Source organism: Pseudopodoces humilis, chromosome 17, assembly GCF_049639895.1.
Source record: "Pseudopodoces humilis isolate 2021_Gansu_Grassland_sample_001 chromosome 17, ASM4963989v1, whole genome shotgun sequence".
NCBI classification, from domain to species: domain Eukaryota; kingdom Metazoa; phylum Chordata; class Aves; order Passeriformes; family Paridae; genus Pseudopodoces; species Pseudopodoces humilis.
In genome coordinates this window covers 16020611-16037651 of record NC_142216.1, presented here as the reverse complement: position 1 = coordinate 16037651, position 17041 = coordinate 16020611, and the positions used below count along the sequence as shown (strand labels likewise).

Below are 17041 nucleotides of genomic sequence, written 5' to 3'. Positions count from 1 at the left end.
ACTAAACTATTAATTTATGCATTTCTTAACGACGCTGATACGATGTGTTTCCAAGAAAGGAATTATAGAACCATAGAATAAAAGCACAATTTTGATCTTGAAACTGTGCTGACCACTAATCAATATGCAAATGGGAATGATTCGAGTGCCTAAACCATCGTCTTTACAATCTCCCTCATATGTGAACCCTCCGTATACCAGAGGTTTTTCCTAGTCAACAGAATTAGTTGTTCTCGATATGTGCGAGTTCTACTATATCCCAAACATTCTCTATGTAATGAGGATTAAAAAAATCAAAATCTCTGAAACAGAAATCATTCAACACTCACGCCAGAGTATAAAATAAAGACGATGAAGAGCAAAAGAGGGCGAACTGCCAGCCAGGACGCATAAAGGAAGGCATCTGGTCCCACTATTGCATTCTCACCTCAGTAAAGGGTGACAAACTCGGTTTTAACCCAGAATGGAACACAGAACTGTCCACTTTCGTTTCCCTTCTAAATCAAACCGGGACAAAACAAAGTTTAACGAACGGGTTTGTGTAAAGCTCTACATGGGTTGCAAGCAGACCCCTTACTGAACAAAGCGGTCAGAAAGGATAAAAGATCCGACACCAGGTCACAGTGGTTTTCTCCTTTTTCCTCGACTCCATCATGCAGAATCAGCCGTTCACAATCCACAGAACATCAATCTCCTTTCAATACGACGAACACTTTCAAATTTATAGAGCTCAAGTTCTAAAGACAAAACCTCGCGACTGCATCTGAACCTGTGACCAAGGAAGAACCAAGTGCTTCCTCCTCTACCATGAACGGGGCATTGCCCGTTCCTTAATTCACTCCATCACAGAGACAGGACTGTGCAACTCACAAAAGCATGACTCCGGGAAACACAGATAAACACTGAGAAAGGCTGCCACCAGACGAAAGGAGAGCCATAAACAAAGCCTGTCAGATGAATCTTTTACCGAGAATAAAATTAAAAACTCCCGCGGCTACGTGAAGACCCAAATGACAAGTCCCCACTGATGCCACGCAGAGAATACCCGGGGAACAAGGACGACATTTCAGAAACCTTTAAAACCAGAAGAAGCTCACGCTTTACATACCTGCAGTGCACCAGCATCGGCGGGCGGCTCTCCCACGACGACGTTACTGCTCGGGCTCGGCTTCTCGCAGGAATCGCCGCCCAGAAGCTCCTCCGCCGACAGGACGGGCACCGGCGGCGGCGGCGGCGGCGGCGGCGGCGGCGGCCAAGCGGCCTCGGGCACGGCGCGGGCCGGCGGCGGCACGCACAGGTTGTAGGAGTAGGGCAAGGTGCCCTCGCAGAAGTCGGCCGGGAAGGCGGCGCCGGCCAGCGAGAAGCGCTGTGCGCCCAGGCAGCGCAGCACGGCGGGCGGCCCGGCCCGGCGCAGCCGCGCCACCACGGCCAGCGCCACGCTCAGCACCAAGAGCGCCGACAGCAGCGCCAGCGCCAGCACCAGGTAGAACTGCAGCTCGGCCGCCGCCGCCGCCGCCGCCGCCTCGGCGCCCGCCGGCCGCTCGCTCAGCTCCGGCAGCGCCTCCTGCAAGCTCTCGGCCAGCACCACGTGCAGCGTGGGCCGTGGCCGACAGCGCCGGCTGCCCGTGGTCCTTCACCACGGCCACTACACGCTGCTTGGCCGCGTCCCGCTCGGACACGGCGCGCGCCGTGCGCACCTCGCCGCTGTGCAGCCCCACGCGGAACAGCGCCGGCTCCGACGCCTGCACCAGCTCGTACGACAGCCACGCGTTGCGCCCCGCGTCCGCGTCCACCGCCACCACCTTGGCCACCAGGTAGCCGGCCTCGGCCGAGCGCGGCACCACCTCGAACGGAGACGACGCCTCTCCCGTTGCCGCCGCCGCCGCCGGCCAGAGCACCCGCGGCGCGTTGTCGTTGCGGTCCAGCACGAAGACGCGCACCGTGGCCGTGGAGCTGCGCGCCGGCGCGCCGCCGTCCTGCGCCCGCACGGCCACCGCGAACTCGCGGCACTGCTCGTAGTCGAAGGAGCGCTGCGCGTACAGCGCGCCGCTCCGCGCCTCCACCGACACCAGCGGCGCCGGCCCCGCCGCACCCGCGCTGCCCCCCGCCAGCCTGTAGCCCACGCGCCCGTTGGCGCCCGCGTCCGCGTCCCGCGCCTGCTCGCGCAGCACCAGCGCGCCCGCCGCGTTGTTCTCCGCCACGTACGCGCTGTACGCCGCCTCCTCGAACACCGGCGCGTTGTTGTTCACGTCCGACACCTCCAGCACCAGCTCCCTGCTGCTCCACAGCGACGGCCTGCCCCGGTCCCGGGCCACCACCGTCACGCGCTGCTCCGACGCCTGCTCGCGGTCCAGCGCGCTCGCCGTCACCACCTTGTACGAGCCGCCCGACGACGCCACCAGCGACAGCGCCGCCTCCCCCGACAGCTCGCACGACACCTGACCGTTCTCCGATGAATCAGGATCGTGCACATTCAGCAGGGCCACCACGGTGCCGACTGGGGCATCCTCGGGCACGGGACTCGATAGCAACAAAATGTTGATCTCGGGCGCGTTGTCATTCTCGTCTGTGATGTCGATCTGCACTTCACAGTGGTCGGTGAGTCCGCCGCCGTCAGTCGCCTCGAGGCCGAGGATGTATCTACTCTTCTCCTCGAAATCGAGAGGACCCGCGGTTTTGATCTCGCCGCTCTCGCTGTCGACAGCGAACAGTGCCCTGACGGATTCATGGACACTGCCAAATGAGTAGGACACTCGCCCGTTGGAGCCCGCGTCCGCATCTGTCGCTGTCACCCGCAGCACCAGGGAACCTGCAGGCAGATTCTCCGCCACTCGCGCTTCGTAGACGCTTTTGCTAAACACTGGAGGGTTGTCATTAGCGTCCGTCACGTTTACTCGAACCTGGACACTCCCAGACCTTGCTGGATCCCCGCCGTCCACCACGGTCAGCACCAACTCAAAAGAACTCTGCTTCTCTCGATCCAGCTCTTTCTCCAGCACTAATTCCGGCTGCTTCTTGCCACCAGCCCTCTCTTTCATAAAGAGAGAGAAGGACGGGTTGCTGGATAGATGGTAAGTCAGTAGAGAGTTGCTTCCTACGTCTGCGTCTCGAGCCATCTCCAGAGGAAAACGAGCACCAGGAAGTGTCCATTCACCGATCTCGACGTCCAGAAGAGACTTGCTGAAGGCAGGGGAGTTGTCATTCACGTCCTCAATAGACACCATGATGTGGAAAATGTTCGGCGGGTTCTGCACCAGCACCTCGAAGCTGACAGAGCAGGACGCCGACTCGCCGCACATCTCCTCCCGGTCCAGCCTCTCGTTCACGTACAGGTTGCCGTTCTCCTCATTCACAGTAAAGTATTTCAGGGTTTTTTTGCCAGAAGACGCCACTCGCAGCTTGCGCGCCGGCAGCTCGTCCGCGCTGAGCCCCAGGTCCCGCGCCAGCGGCCCCACGAGCGAGCCTCTGCCCAGCTCCTCGGGGATGGCGTAGCGGAGCCGCTCGGCCGCCGCCCGCCACCACACGCACAGCAGCACCGCGGCCAGCAGCGCTCGCCCGCCGCCCGGCCCGCGCCTCTGCCGCCGCCTCACCGCCATTCTCGCCCGCCGCCGCCGATCGCCAAGCTCCTGCCTCCTGCCGCTGCCCTGCCTCTCTTCCAGCCGCTCTCGCCACACAGCGCACGGGCCGCCGCACCAAAGCCAGCGCGCTCGGCCCCACAACCACGCCGCTGCTCCCCGACAAGCGACGCACCAAAGCCGCACCAAAGCCGCACCAAAGCCGCACCAAAGCCGCCTCTCGCCGCTGCTGCTGCCGCTGCCGCTGCGGCTCTGGCCGGTGCCGGCCGAGCGAGCAGCCTGCGGGGGCAGGACGCTGCGGCGGCGGCGGCGGCGGGTCCAGCGCCGGCAGGCGGCGGCCAACAGCGGCACCCGGAGGCGCCGCCACGCCACTGCAGCCGCCCGATGGCCGCGCTCAACGGGGCCCGCCTTGGGCCGGGCCTCAGCGGCTGCACCGCCTCCGGCCTCGCTCCTCCGCTGCAAACACCGAGCACACAAGCTCCTGCTCCATTCCACTACAACCCCATTCTATCCACGATGTCATCTTAGGTCATTCTTTTGTGTCGCAAAACAATTGCTTTGATTGAACACTCAGTACCAAATATTCATGGCAGAGATGTAAATACAGGAATTCAGATGATCTCAGTAAAATCATGGCGCATCTATAGCAGCAATAAACGATAATGTAGAGAGTACTTCAAGAGTTTTTCTGCGCTATTCTCCCACATCTTGGTTTGTCCTTAATGACCTGGGATAAAGTAATATAGGATACAATCAGCCTAAAACAATGTAAGCCACCCCTATGCTATGATACCAGAATAACATTTACCCTTTTGTTTCTTATTCATTCAAGTTGTTCCCACTCCAAGGCCATTCTATCCATGATGTGATCTGAGGCCATTCTTCTGAGTCGCAAAACAATTGTTTTGATTGAACGCTAAATACCAAATATCCATGGCAGAGCAGTAAAGAATGGAATTATGCAGCAGTTAATAAAATCATAATGCACTCGTACAGAAGCAATAAATGATATAATAGGGAAGCGATTTTTTTGCAAATTGTCACATATCCTGTTAGTCCTTCATTACCCGGGATAAATCTGATATATAGATCAACCTAAAGCACTGTGAGCCATTTCTATGTCAAAACAGCACAATTATAGTTTTAGTTCGTTTTCATTCTATAAGATTGTTTTGTCTACATCTCCATATTCGAGCACTTGACAATGGAAATTGCAAAGAAATGCTGTCCTTCATAGAGCTAAACATTGTTTTCAGATTCCTATGTAAATTTTCTTTCAAGGTCATTGAACTGACATCTCTGCCATGAGATATCTTTCTCCTGAGCTTGAAAGTTAGAGCCATATCTAAAGGTCTCTGGGCTGTATGTTCCAGTTTCTCAAAAACAACAGTGCAAATCGTTCTCCTAATCCCTTCTCTTAGTTAAAAACACTTCTCTACTGTCCTATGACCACTACCCTTGGTGAAAAGAGCTCTGACAATATTTCCTATAGGCTTATTTGTAAATTGGAACAGCAGAAAACCCCAAAAGAACACTGCCAAAAGTCTACACACAGGGATCTTTTCTCCATGCTACAACACCTAAACTCCTTCAGTCCTTCTGCACAGCTGACATGTTCCAGCCCTCAGACCACTTCCATCATTCTTCTGGACACTCCACCATGGCCACTTGGGATATTGGCCAAACATCTCCATGCACTCTACAGTCTCACAAAAAGATTTGGGAGTGGGGGAAGTACCTGCTCCGACCTGCTGCTGGGCAGAGTACTTCTCATGCAGTGCAGGACACCATTGCAGCAGCAGGTGCCCGCTGGCACCTCATGTCCCATCTTATCACCCACCAAGAACCCAAAGGACTTCTCTGCACACCTCTTCCCTCTCCCCTACTCTCTGTGTAAACTGGGGATTGCCCTAACCCACGTGCAGGACCCACCAATTGGCCCTCTTCAACTTCAGGATGTTTGCATGGCGCCACTTCTCCAGCCTGTCCCTTGCTGGCATCTCTGCCCTCTCGTCAATCAACTCCAGTTGCTGTCAGCTGAAAATTTTCTGAAGGTTCACTCAATCCCACTCTCCATGAAGCCACTCAGCAGGACTGGTCCCACTAAGGAAACTTGAGGGACAGCACCACTTACTGCTTTCTACCTGCACATTGAGCCACTGTCTATAACTCTTCAGCCATGACTCTCCAGCCTGTTCCTCAGCCATTTAACAGCCTCCAGATCACTGCCCAGCAAGTTCCTCTGCGTGATGATGTGGGGGACACTGCACACGTTCTCCCACTGGCCCCTGCTCTGTCCCAGAAAATCTTGGCTGGGCTGGGTGGCCACTCTGGACTTGGATGACTGCAGCAGAGAGGATTCTGCATCATTACACTACAGACAAAGTGTTCCTGGCTGAGCACACATGTGCTTAGGAAACCCTTCCTCTTTACACCTCTAAACATCTCAGGTGTGTGAGGGAACTGCACCTGCACTCGGACAATTGGGACACAGGAGACCTTACACAGAAGATCAGACACGCTGAGCTTCAGCTCATGACAACAAGCAATGCAAGAGTTACAAACACATAGACATTAACAGAGGCAAGAACACTTTGTAGGTCTCCCTTGCTCTACACAAACAAGTCAGAGCACACCCTACTCCATTAGGTACAGCCTTGGGGGATCCATGACATGGGAAAGCAAGGCAATGACCCACTTCTTCTCTGGTCTCACACTTACAGCTCCCCTCTCTTCTTTTGCTTCTCCACCATGCAACTGGAAGCTTTTGCTTGTGGCCATCTCCTCCCTGGGCACATTTATCAGGAGATGATAATGCACTACAGCCACAGCCAGAAGGGAGGGACATTTCTCTGCTCACCACCGGTATGAGAAGGAACTGAAGGATTCCAAAGCACACAAATGATAAACAACCACACTAAAAGATTAGCGGTCATCGAATGGAGAATGGCTCATCAAACCATTGGCTTCCAGGGAATCTCATCCCTGTCCTTATCCCATGTTCTGTTCCACAGAGATTAAAGGCGTATTAAAACAACTAAAATAATATTTTCATTTATTTCTCCCAACGGTACCAGAACACAAATTCGTTCTCATATCTCCTGCCTTCCACTACCAATGAACAAGAGAAAGGGCTACCAACACGCCAGAGGCTGCTAAAAAGAGATGGGTTGTTGAGAATTTTAAATAGGTCTACATATGGAGAAAATTTAGGTAAAACAAGGCAACACAAAACAAAACAAGCCATAGAGAAAACCCCAAACCATTTTCAGATAAGGCAAGGAAGTATTAGAAGACAAAGAGCTGCCTGAGATGATCACAGTGAAGTCATTAAGGCATTTATTTCAGGCCCAAAAATTGATCCCTGAGAGCACCTGGAATTTCCCAAGGTCTCAAGCTGCGTGGCCCTAAAGAATTTCACTGCACAGACGATAGGGGGCTTCAGTTGAAGAATTTGTCCTCACATGTGCAACTTTCTTCTAATGCATGGCCTGCTCACCTTGCACAAATACCAAACCAGCATTATAAACTGCTTCTCTTTGGCCTCTTTCTCAAGTAAAATCTTGGGGAAATTAATATTTATGAAGTTGTATTTCTTAACCGAAATGTCCAAGGTCAGGCTGGGTGGGGCTCTGAAGAAGATGCTCTGCTGGAAGATGTCCCTGCCCATGGCAGAGGAGTTGGAAGGAGATGATCTTGATGCTCCTTTTCAACACAAACCATTCTACCACTCTGTATTTCTGTGATTTTATGATTACATTCACAGCTTCAAGGTATGGATGACAGACACTCTCCCTACAGGATAATTTTATGGTCTAGAGCTTGAAGGATTGGGTGGCGCAAGGAGAATAAATTTTACTCCATAACAAAAAAAAAAGCGATAACAAGCAAACAACCAAACCAACAAACTCAACCCAAACCAAACCAATCATCCAAAAAAAGTTAATCAATTAAGCCAAGAATGGAAAAACACCAGCAGAGTATCCATCAGGGCCTCACATTTCAGATTGTCTCAACTGTAACACATACACAACACAGGAAACTCAATTGTAACTAATGCACATGAGGCTTCACACAGGAGCTCACTACACACACACCAGACACTCATTTCCTTGCATAGGAAGAGAAAGAAAATGTTTGGAACCACAGGTCTCAGCCTCATCTAACTACTACAATAAACAGACCTTGACACCATCCATTCATTCATTTGCAATGATATCACAGTGAACCCCAGCACCAGCCATGTGTCTGCATAGACAGACTTCTTCTCTCTCTCCAAACATAACATGAAAGCAAAGATTGAATACAGACATCATTCAAAGAAAATTGTGTGCACAGTTTCTCAAATCCCAAGCATCAAAACTAAGGTTATGCTGATCCTTCCAATTACTGGAACAAGAGTAAAATGTTACAGAGGCCATCAATTTTCAGCAGCTCTGGCAAAGACCCAGCCATCCAAGGATCACCTCAAAACCAACATCACCATTCTGCAGCACATGCACTCCTCACAACATGGGTGAACACCACTCTTGATGCAACAGAATATGGAACACAAACTGCGCCATTTGAGTCCAAACCACACAAGATCAAATCATGAGATTCCACCTGACTCATTTCCATCAGGCCAGCAATAGCCCTGGGCATCAACACAACACATGCCATGTCTCCTCCACTACCTCCTCACACACCACATCCCTAACACTCCCCAATAACCCTTCACAGCTCACATGGTTAACACAGGTCTTCAGAATTTACATAGACTCCATCAATAGGAAACTGGCTCACACAGGATCTCCTTACCATGGATAATATTCGACTTCCCACCCAAACCATGGGACAAAAAAAGCATTTCCACCAGAGATATTTTCCAGAAACCTGTCTATGAAAGTCTCTCTCTTTTCACCTCTAAACATAAAAGATCCATCTTCAGATCATCAGAAGAGGTTGACAGAAAGTTGACACCTGCAGGACTGAAGAGCTCACAACACTCTTCTGGGTTATAGAACTCTCAGGAGATGATCAATAACGTTGGTTACAGGCACTGAAGACATTGCTTGCTCTTCCCATACGGCATCTTCCATAAGCACAAAGTGAATCTTTTCAGTGACACAATTAGGATGGGATGCAAATACTTTGGAAGAACCTCCCAGGGTTCTCCATCCACCTGCTACACAGATCTTCTAGACAATGACATTCACAGGAAAAACCCCATCTTGGTTCATGCTGGAGACAGGAACTGGACAGGGAATGGAGGAAAACATTCCCTTCAGGCTTGCAGCAGACATTCATGCACACCTCACACAACTCCAATTTCCAACCCTTCCCATCATCCATGGGCTTCTTTCACCCACACATCTTCAAAACACGTGACACTGGAGGCCCAGTTCCCCACACCATTTCTCTTCACACCACCAATTTCACACAGCCATCTTTCCACCTCTGCACTATGGAAGCGACATTTGCCTGCTCACTCAAGTTCTGGGAAGAGACTTCATAGCTCTAAAAGGAAAAGCCGAGCAGTCTTCCAAGAGAGACCGACTCAGTGAATATCTGCACAGGGGGAATTATGCCCACCTTCTATCTCCTGCTGTAAATTAAAACTCTCCCTTCCCATCCAGCCAATTCTCTTGCCATGCTAAACATTTTATAGCCAGGGCTCATCCAGCTCCATTTGACAGAGCTCGACCTTCAAAATCAAGAAAAAACAAAGCAGTTCTCCCATTTCCACCTGCATTTCCTCTTCCACATATAAACACACCCACAGCCTTTTCAAAGAGGCACAGCTCCTAAAAGGACCCTTCATCTTCATAACAGGCACACAGACATCATCAAGAAACACTTCTTGCCCGGCAAATGCCCGGATGGGGACAAAGATCAAAGCATGAATGACACAAAGACTTTTCATGCTGACCTCCACTATGGATCATGGAAAAAGACAAAAGCTGAGAACCATTTGTAGAGAAGTCACACCCAAAGCCATCAGCATTTTGGTCAAAACACATTCAGCATATTGAAGCACTGGTACTGTTGGGAAGACACATGAGGCTCAGAAAAAGTTGTATTTCCGCATAACGCCATACATCCCTTCAGAAGATCTAACACTAACAGCAACACTCATTCTACACAGCACAGGGAACATAGGGGGAAAACACCTCCAACCTGAGAAATACCCAAAATCACGATCTAACGAACAGCCTGCCAGCAGCAGCCTTCTCCCTCCTTCCTTCTCCGCTAACTGCAAGGCTGACGACAGAGCCCATGTCCAAAGAACGACACCAACGGGCACCAGCCATAAGAACGTCACCGAGGGAAACTCGACCTCGCTTGGAAGGCAAAATCTCCTACGCAAGGCAGAGAAGAGGGCGGGGAAAAGGACACGGGAGCATCAGGAGGAAGCACGACTGTCGGAGTAAACGTGCCCAGAGCAACTCACCGAGGGAGCGGCGGGATCCTCGGGCAGGGCGGCGGCAGGGTCCTCGTCCCCGAGCAGCGGCGCGGGCTCGTCGGGCAGAGGCCGCGCCGGGAGGGTGTCGCAGCAGCTGGCGGCCGAGAAGCGCAGCTGGCTCTTGCGCGAGTCGGCCGTGAGCGACACGTCGTGCGAGTAGGACTGCAGGAAGGCGCGCACGCCGTCGATGCCCACGAAGTGCGACACGGGCACGCCGCGCAAGGCGCCGCTCTGGGCCGGCAGCAGGTGCTGGCGGCGCCAGCGGCGCAGGCGCAGCGCCAGCAGCAGCAGCAGGAAGGCGAGGTAGAGGCACGACACGGCGGCCACGGCCAGCACGAGCCAGCGCGTCAGGCTGCCGGCCGGCTCGCCCGGGGCCGCCGCCTCGGCCGCGCTGCCCCGCTCGGCCAGCAGCCCGGCCACGGTCTCGGCCAGCAGCACGCTCAGCGTGGCCGTGGCCGACAGCGCCGGCCGCCCGTGGTCCTACCCCAGCACCACCAGGCCCTGGCGCGCCCCGTCGCGGGCCAGCGGCGAGCGCGCCGTGCGCACCTCGCCGCTGTGCAGCCCCACGCGGAACAGCCCCGGCTCCGTCGCCTTGGCCAGCTCGTACGACAGCCACGCGTTCTGCCCCGCGTCCGCGTCCACCGCCACCACCTTGGCCACCAGCGCGCCGGGCCCCGCCCAGCGCGGCGCCAGCTCCACGCCCGACCACGCGCCGCCCGAGCCCGCCGCCCGAGACAGCGGCGGCGGGTACAGCACCTGCGGCGCGTTGTCGTTCTCGTCCACGATCACCAGCACCACCGACACGTTGCTGCTCAGCGCCGGCGCGCCGCCGTCCTCCGCACGCACCCACAGCCGCAGCTCGCGCACCTCCTCGTAGTCCAAGGAGCGCAGCGCGTACAGCGCGCCCGTCTCCGCCTGCACCGACACGTACGACGACAGCGCCGCGCCCCGCACCCGCCCCTCCGCCAGCCGGTACCGCACGCGCGCGTTCTGCCCCCAGTCCGCGTCCGTGGCGCGCACCGTCAGCACCAGCGCGCCCGCCGCGTTGTTCTCCCACACGCGCGCGCTGTAGCGCTCCTCCGCGAACACCGGCGCGTTGTCGTTCACGTCCAGCACCCGCAGCGCCAGCACCGCGCTGCTCTGCAGCGCCGGCGACCCGCCGTCGGCCGCTCGCACCGTCACGTTGTACTCCGACACCTGCTCCCGGTCCAGCTCTCTCGCTGTCACCATACGGTAGTAGTCGTCAAAAGACTTCTCTAGCCGCAACGGGACGACACCGTCGAGCGAACAGCGCACTTCACCGTTGGCTCCCGAGTCCCGATCCTGTACGTGTAGTAGGGCGACCACGGTTCCCCGATGGGGCATCTTCAGAAATCTCACTCAGCGATGACCTCACCGAAATCACAGGTGCGTTATCATTTATGTCTGTGACGGTGATCCCGAACTTTGGCAGTGTCGAAAAGAGCCTCCGCCATCCCGTGCCTGCACCTCCAGTTCGTAGGAGTTGCCTTCCTCATAGTCCAGGCTCTGCAACAGAGTGATCGCTCCACTCTCAGTAATCCAGATAGAAAATAGCCAATGCCATATCGCCTCTTTTTTCAAGGAGTATTTAATTTCTCCGTATAGCCCCTCGTCGGCGTCCATGACCGTGACGATGACGAGGACAGAGCCCACGGGCACGTCCTCGGGCACACGCACCGTGTACTCCGCCTGGCTGAACACGGGCGCGTTGTCGTTCGCATCCAGCACGGTCACACGGATCCGAGCCGTGCCCGTCCGTGCCGGATTGCCGCCGTCCATCGCCCTCAGCACCAGCTCGTGAAACGCCGCCTCCTCCCGGTCCAGCGCCTTGGCCAGCACCAGCTCGGGACGCTGATCGCCGCCGGGGCCCGCCTGCACGGCCAGCGAGAAGTGCTCGTCACCGCTCAGCTCGTAGCTCTGCACGGAATTCTGGCCCGAATCCGGGTCGTGAGCCCTGGCCAGAGGAAACCGTGCCCCTGGAGCTGTCATTTCGCTAATCCTCTCCTCAAACTCGCTTTCCTTGAAGCTGGGCGCGTTGTCGTTAATGTCTTTGATTTCCACTTCAATTTCATGAATCTTCATTTCCCTTTCGATTATCATCTCACAGCGCAGAACGCATATCTCCACCTGCCGACACAGCTGCTCTCTGTCGATCCTCTCCGCCGTCACTAAATGTCCCGTCTTCCCGTGCAAAGCGAAATACTGCGTCCGACCTCTGTCTATGATATGGACGCCTCGGTCTCTGAGCTCGGGCAGCTGCAGCCCCAGGTCCTTGGCGACGTCGCCCACGAACGAGCCCTTGGGCAGCTCCTCGGGCACCGAGTAGCGCAGCTGCCCCCACGCCGCCTCCCACACCGCCAGCAGGACGGCCCAGAGCACAGCTCGCTGCCGCCGGCCCCAGCGCCTCCCCGCCCAGCTCATCTCCGCCAACTTAGCTCCCCACTGCCGCTGCTGCTCAGCTCCCAGCGCTTGCTGACCTTTCCCACCGGCCTCTCCGCTCCCGGGCCCTGCCCCAGCCTCCGCCGCCTCTCCGCCGCACGGATCCGCACCGGCAGGACGATCGCACACCGCCGCCCGGGCTGCCCACCCACCAATCCAGCGATCGAGCTGCGATCCAGCCTGGCCGCAGCGGGCGGGGCTGCCGGCAGCGCTCCGATCCTCCTCTCGCTCCTCTCGGTCAACAGCGGCGCCCGCAGCCTCCTCCCGGCACTGCAGCCACCGAGCGCTGCCCGCCCTGCCTGCCTACAAACAGGGACCACTCGCCACCCACACGCCGCTTTTCGTCCCGCGCCCATCTCCTGCCTCCGCTTTTCTCCAGCCCCTCTCGCCTTTGACCCTCTAGGGCATCGCGATCGGGAGGAAGGCAGAGATATTCCGTGAGCGCGGTTCTTTAACCGCACGGGACACTAAGCACTTACTAATGGAATTTTATGTAAATTCAAACACATTTTTCGTATTTTACCCTGTTGCTTGTGGTTAGTCTTATCCTTTTTGTTCAAGAGCATCTTCAACATCAGGCACTCAGAGAAGAAACGGGAGGATTCCATATCCCGAAAAAACACAATTATCAGGTTCCTTAACACAAACGGGACGAGAGCAATTGCATGCTTCTTTAAATCAGGGACCTAACTGCCACCGGACTGAATTTCAGTTACAAAAAAGATTCAGCTAAAACTCTCAAAAGGAATTTCAGGACTTTAGGTAATTTTTATCCCTTCCAAAGAGAAAACTACTATGTCCTGACTTTGCAGATACTAATATTTAACCAACTCATTGTAGGTTTCTTTTTTTCTGAAATCAATGTCTAAAGCGTTCAAGCTCGATGGTAAAGTATTCATTTATGCATTTCTTAACGACGCTGATGCAATGTGTTTATATGAAAGGAATTATAGAACAACAGAACAACAGTACAATTGTGATTTTGAAACATTTCTGACCACTAATCAATATGCAAATGGGAATGATTCAAGTACCTAAACCGTCGTCTTGACAATCTCCCTCATATGTGATCCCTTCGTATCTCAGATGTCTCTTCTAGACAACAGAACAGCAGAATTTTGCTGCTCTCGATATATCCGAGTTCTACTATATCCCTCAAATTCGCTATGTAATGAGGATTAAAAAAATAAAAATCTCTGAAACAGCAATCGTTCAACACTCACACCTGCACATATAATAAAGTTCATGAAGCGCAAAACAAAGCCAACAGCCAGCCAGGACGCATAAAGAAAGCCGTGCAAGACTCACTACTGTAATCCCATCAAAAATGACTGACAAAAAAAATCTATTTTCACTCAACAAGGAGAAATTAACTTTGCACATTCGTTTTCTTTCAAAATACACACGGAACTAAAGAAAGTTTAACGAGCAGATCTGTTTAAAACTGTACACGGGTTCCAAGCACAGCCTTTATGAACAAAGCAGTCAAGAAGGACAAAACTCCAACACTTGGTGCTCGTACTTTTCTCTTTTTGCCTCGACTCCATCACGCAGAATCAGCAGTTGTCCTCCCACAGAACACTAACCTGCATTCAATAGTGCCAGCACTTTCCAATTTACAGAACTAAAGTGCTAAAGACAAAATCTCGTGACTGAAGCTGAACCTGTGACCAAGAAAGCACCAAGTGCTTCTTGCTCTCCATGAACGGGGCATTGCCCGTTCCTTAATTCACTCCATCACAGAGACAAAACTGTGCAACTCACAAAAGCAAAAACTTCAGTCTCAAGAATCACAGAGAAACAATGAGAAATGCTGCCACGAACCGAAAGGAGAGATTAAGTCAAAGCCTGTCAGCTGAATCTGTTACCAGAAAACAATGAAAAACTTCCTCCACTATGCAGAGACAAATATGACAGGTCCCCACTGACACCACTCAGAGAATACCCGGAAAACATGAACGACGATTCGGAAAGTTTAAAACCAGAAAGAGCTGACGCTTTACAGACCTGCAGTGCACCAGCATCGGCGGGCGGCTCTCCCACGACGACGTTACTGCTCGGGCTCGGCTTCTCGCAGGAATCGCCGCCCAGAAGCTCCTCCGCCGACAGGACGGGCACCGGAGGCGGCGGCCAAGCGGCCTCGGGCACGACGCGGGCCGGCGGTGGCACGCACAGGTTGTAGGAGTAGGGCAAGGTGCCCTCGCAGAAGTCGGCCGGGAAGGCGGCGCCGGCCAGCGAGAAGCGCTGCGCGCCCAGGCAGCGCAGCACGGCGGGTGGCCCGGCCCGGCGCAGCCGCGCCACCACGGCCAGCGCCACGCTCAGCACCAAGAGCGCTGACAGCAGCGCCAGCACCAGCACCAGGTAGAACTGCAGCTCGGCCGCCGCCGCCTCCGCCTCGGCGCCCGCCGGCCGCTCGCCCAGCTCCGGCAGCGCCTCCTGCAAGCTCTCGGCCAGCACCACGTGCAGCGTGGCCGTGGCCGACAGCGCCGGCTGCCCGTGGTCCTTCACCACGGCCACCACACGCTGCTTGGCCGCGTCCCGCTCGGACACGGCGCGCGCCGTGCGCACCTCGCCCCTGTGCAGCCCCACGCGGAACAGCGCCGGCTCCGACGCCTGCACCAGCCCGTACGACACCCCCGCGTTCCGCCCCGCGTCCGCGTCCACCGCCACCACCTTGGCCACCAGGTAGCCGGCCTCGGCCGAGCGCGGCACCACCTCGAACGGAGACGCCGCCCCTCCCGCCGCCGCCTCTCCCGGTGCCGCCCCTGCCGCCCCTACCGCCGCCGGCCAGAGCACCCGCGGCGCGTTGTCGTTGCGGTCCAGCACGAAGACGCGCACCGTGGCCGTGGAGCTGCGCGCCGGCGCGCCGCCGTCCTGCGCCCGCACGGCCACCGCGAACTCGCGGCACTGCTCGTAGGCGAAGGAGCGCTGCGCGAACAGGGCGCCGCCCCGCGCCTCCACCGACACCAGCGGCGCCGCGCCCGCCGCGCCCGCGCTGCCGCCCGCCAGCCAGTAGCTCACGCGCCCGTTGGCGCCCGCGTCCGCGTCCCGCGCCTGCACGCGCAGCACCAGCGCGCCCGCCGCGTTGTTCTCCGCCACGTACGCGCTGTACGCCGCCTCCTCGAACACCGGCGCGTTGTCGTTCACGTCCGACACCTCCAGCACCAGCTCCCTGCTGCTCCACAGCGACGGCCTGCCCCGGTCCCGGGCCACCACCGTCACGCGCTGCTCCGACGCCTGCTCGCGGTCCAGCGCGCTCGCCGTCACCACCTTGTACGAGCCGCCCGACGACGCCACCAACGACAGCGCCGCCTCCCCCGACAGCTCGCACGACACCTGACCGTTCTCCCCGGAGTCTCTGTCCCGCACTTTCAGCAGGGCAACCACGGTGCCGACCGGTGCGTCCTCGGGCACGGGACTGGACAGGGATAGAATGGTGATCTCCGGAGGATTGTCATTCACATCCAGCACCTCCACCTCCACCTTGCAGTGCGCCACCAAACCGCCGCCGTCCGTCGCCTCCACGGCCAAACTGAATGCGCGCGTGTCCTCAAAGTCCAGCGCCTCTTGCAGCGTGATCGTCCCTCTCTCGGCATCCACCGTGAATTTCTGAAGTACCTTGGCTGGCATTTTCCCGAAGCCGTAGGTGATGTGGGCATTTGTACCGTCGTCAGCATCGGAGGCAGAGACGTTCAGCACCGCGAATCCCGGAGGAGTGTCCTCTCGCAGGCTGAGCCGGTACCGATCCTGCGCGAACACGGGAGGGTTGTCATTTGCATCGGTGACGTTGATCCAGAGCTGGGCGGTGCCAGTCCGGGGCGGGTCTCCGCCATCCAGCGCCGTCAACAGCAGACGCAGGCTGGGCTCGCTCTCCCTGTCAAGTGAGTGGCGAAGCACCAGCTCCGCGGATTTGCTGCCGTCTTGGCTGTCTTTTACCTCCACTGTGAAGTACCTGTTGGCCTCCAGTTCGTAGCGCTGCAGCGAGTTACTGCCCACGTCCGGATCCTCTGCCATGCCCAAGTAAAACCGGGCACTGGGAGAGGTGAACTCATTGATCTCCAGGTGAAATTTGTTTCGCAGAAATCGCGGTGCGTTGTCATTCACGTCCTCGATATCAACTTCGACGCGGAAAACGTTCAGAGGGTTGTGCACGACCGCGTCAAAGCTGACAGAGCAGGAAGCCGACTCGCCGCACATCTCCTCCCGGTCCAGCCTCTCGTTCACGTACAGGTTGCCGTTCTCCTCATTCACCGTGAAGTATTGCTTCTCCTCGCTCAGCCGCAGCTTGCGCGCCGGCAGCTCGTCCGCGCTGAGCCCCAGGTCCCGCGCCAGCGGCCCCACGAGCGAGCCTCTGCCCAGCTCCTCGGGGATGGCGTAGCGGAGCCGCTCGGCCGCCGCCCGCCACCACACGCACAGCAGCACCGCGGCCAGCAGCGCTCGCCCGCCGCCCGGCCCGCGCCTCTGCCGCCGCCTCACCGCCATTCTCGCCCGCCGCCGCCGATCGCCAAGCTCCTGCCCCCTGCCGCTGCCCTGCCTCCCTTCCAGCCGCTCTCGTCACACA

The 17041-nt window shown here is 56.3% G+C and overlaps 3 pseudogenes; all 3 read right to left on the bottom strand.

Moving 5' to 3' along the window:
• Positions 1–1093: 1093 nt before the first annotated feature.
• Positions 1094–3771, bottom strand: LOC148182985 (protocadherin gamma-B5 pseudogene; annotated as a pseudogene).
• Positions 3772–9566: 5795 nt separating this feature from the next.
• LOC148182984 (protocadherin gamma-A10 pseudogene) lies at positions 9567–12462 on the bottom strand (annotated as a pseudogene).
• Positions 12459–16962, bottom strand: LOC148182983 (protocadherin gamma-B2 pseudogene; annotated as a pseudogene).
• Between the last annotated feature and the right edge of the window lie 79 nt (positions 16963–17041).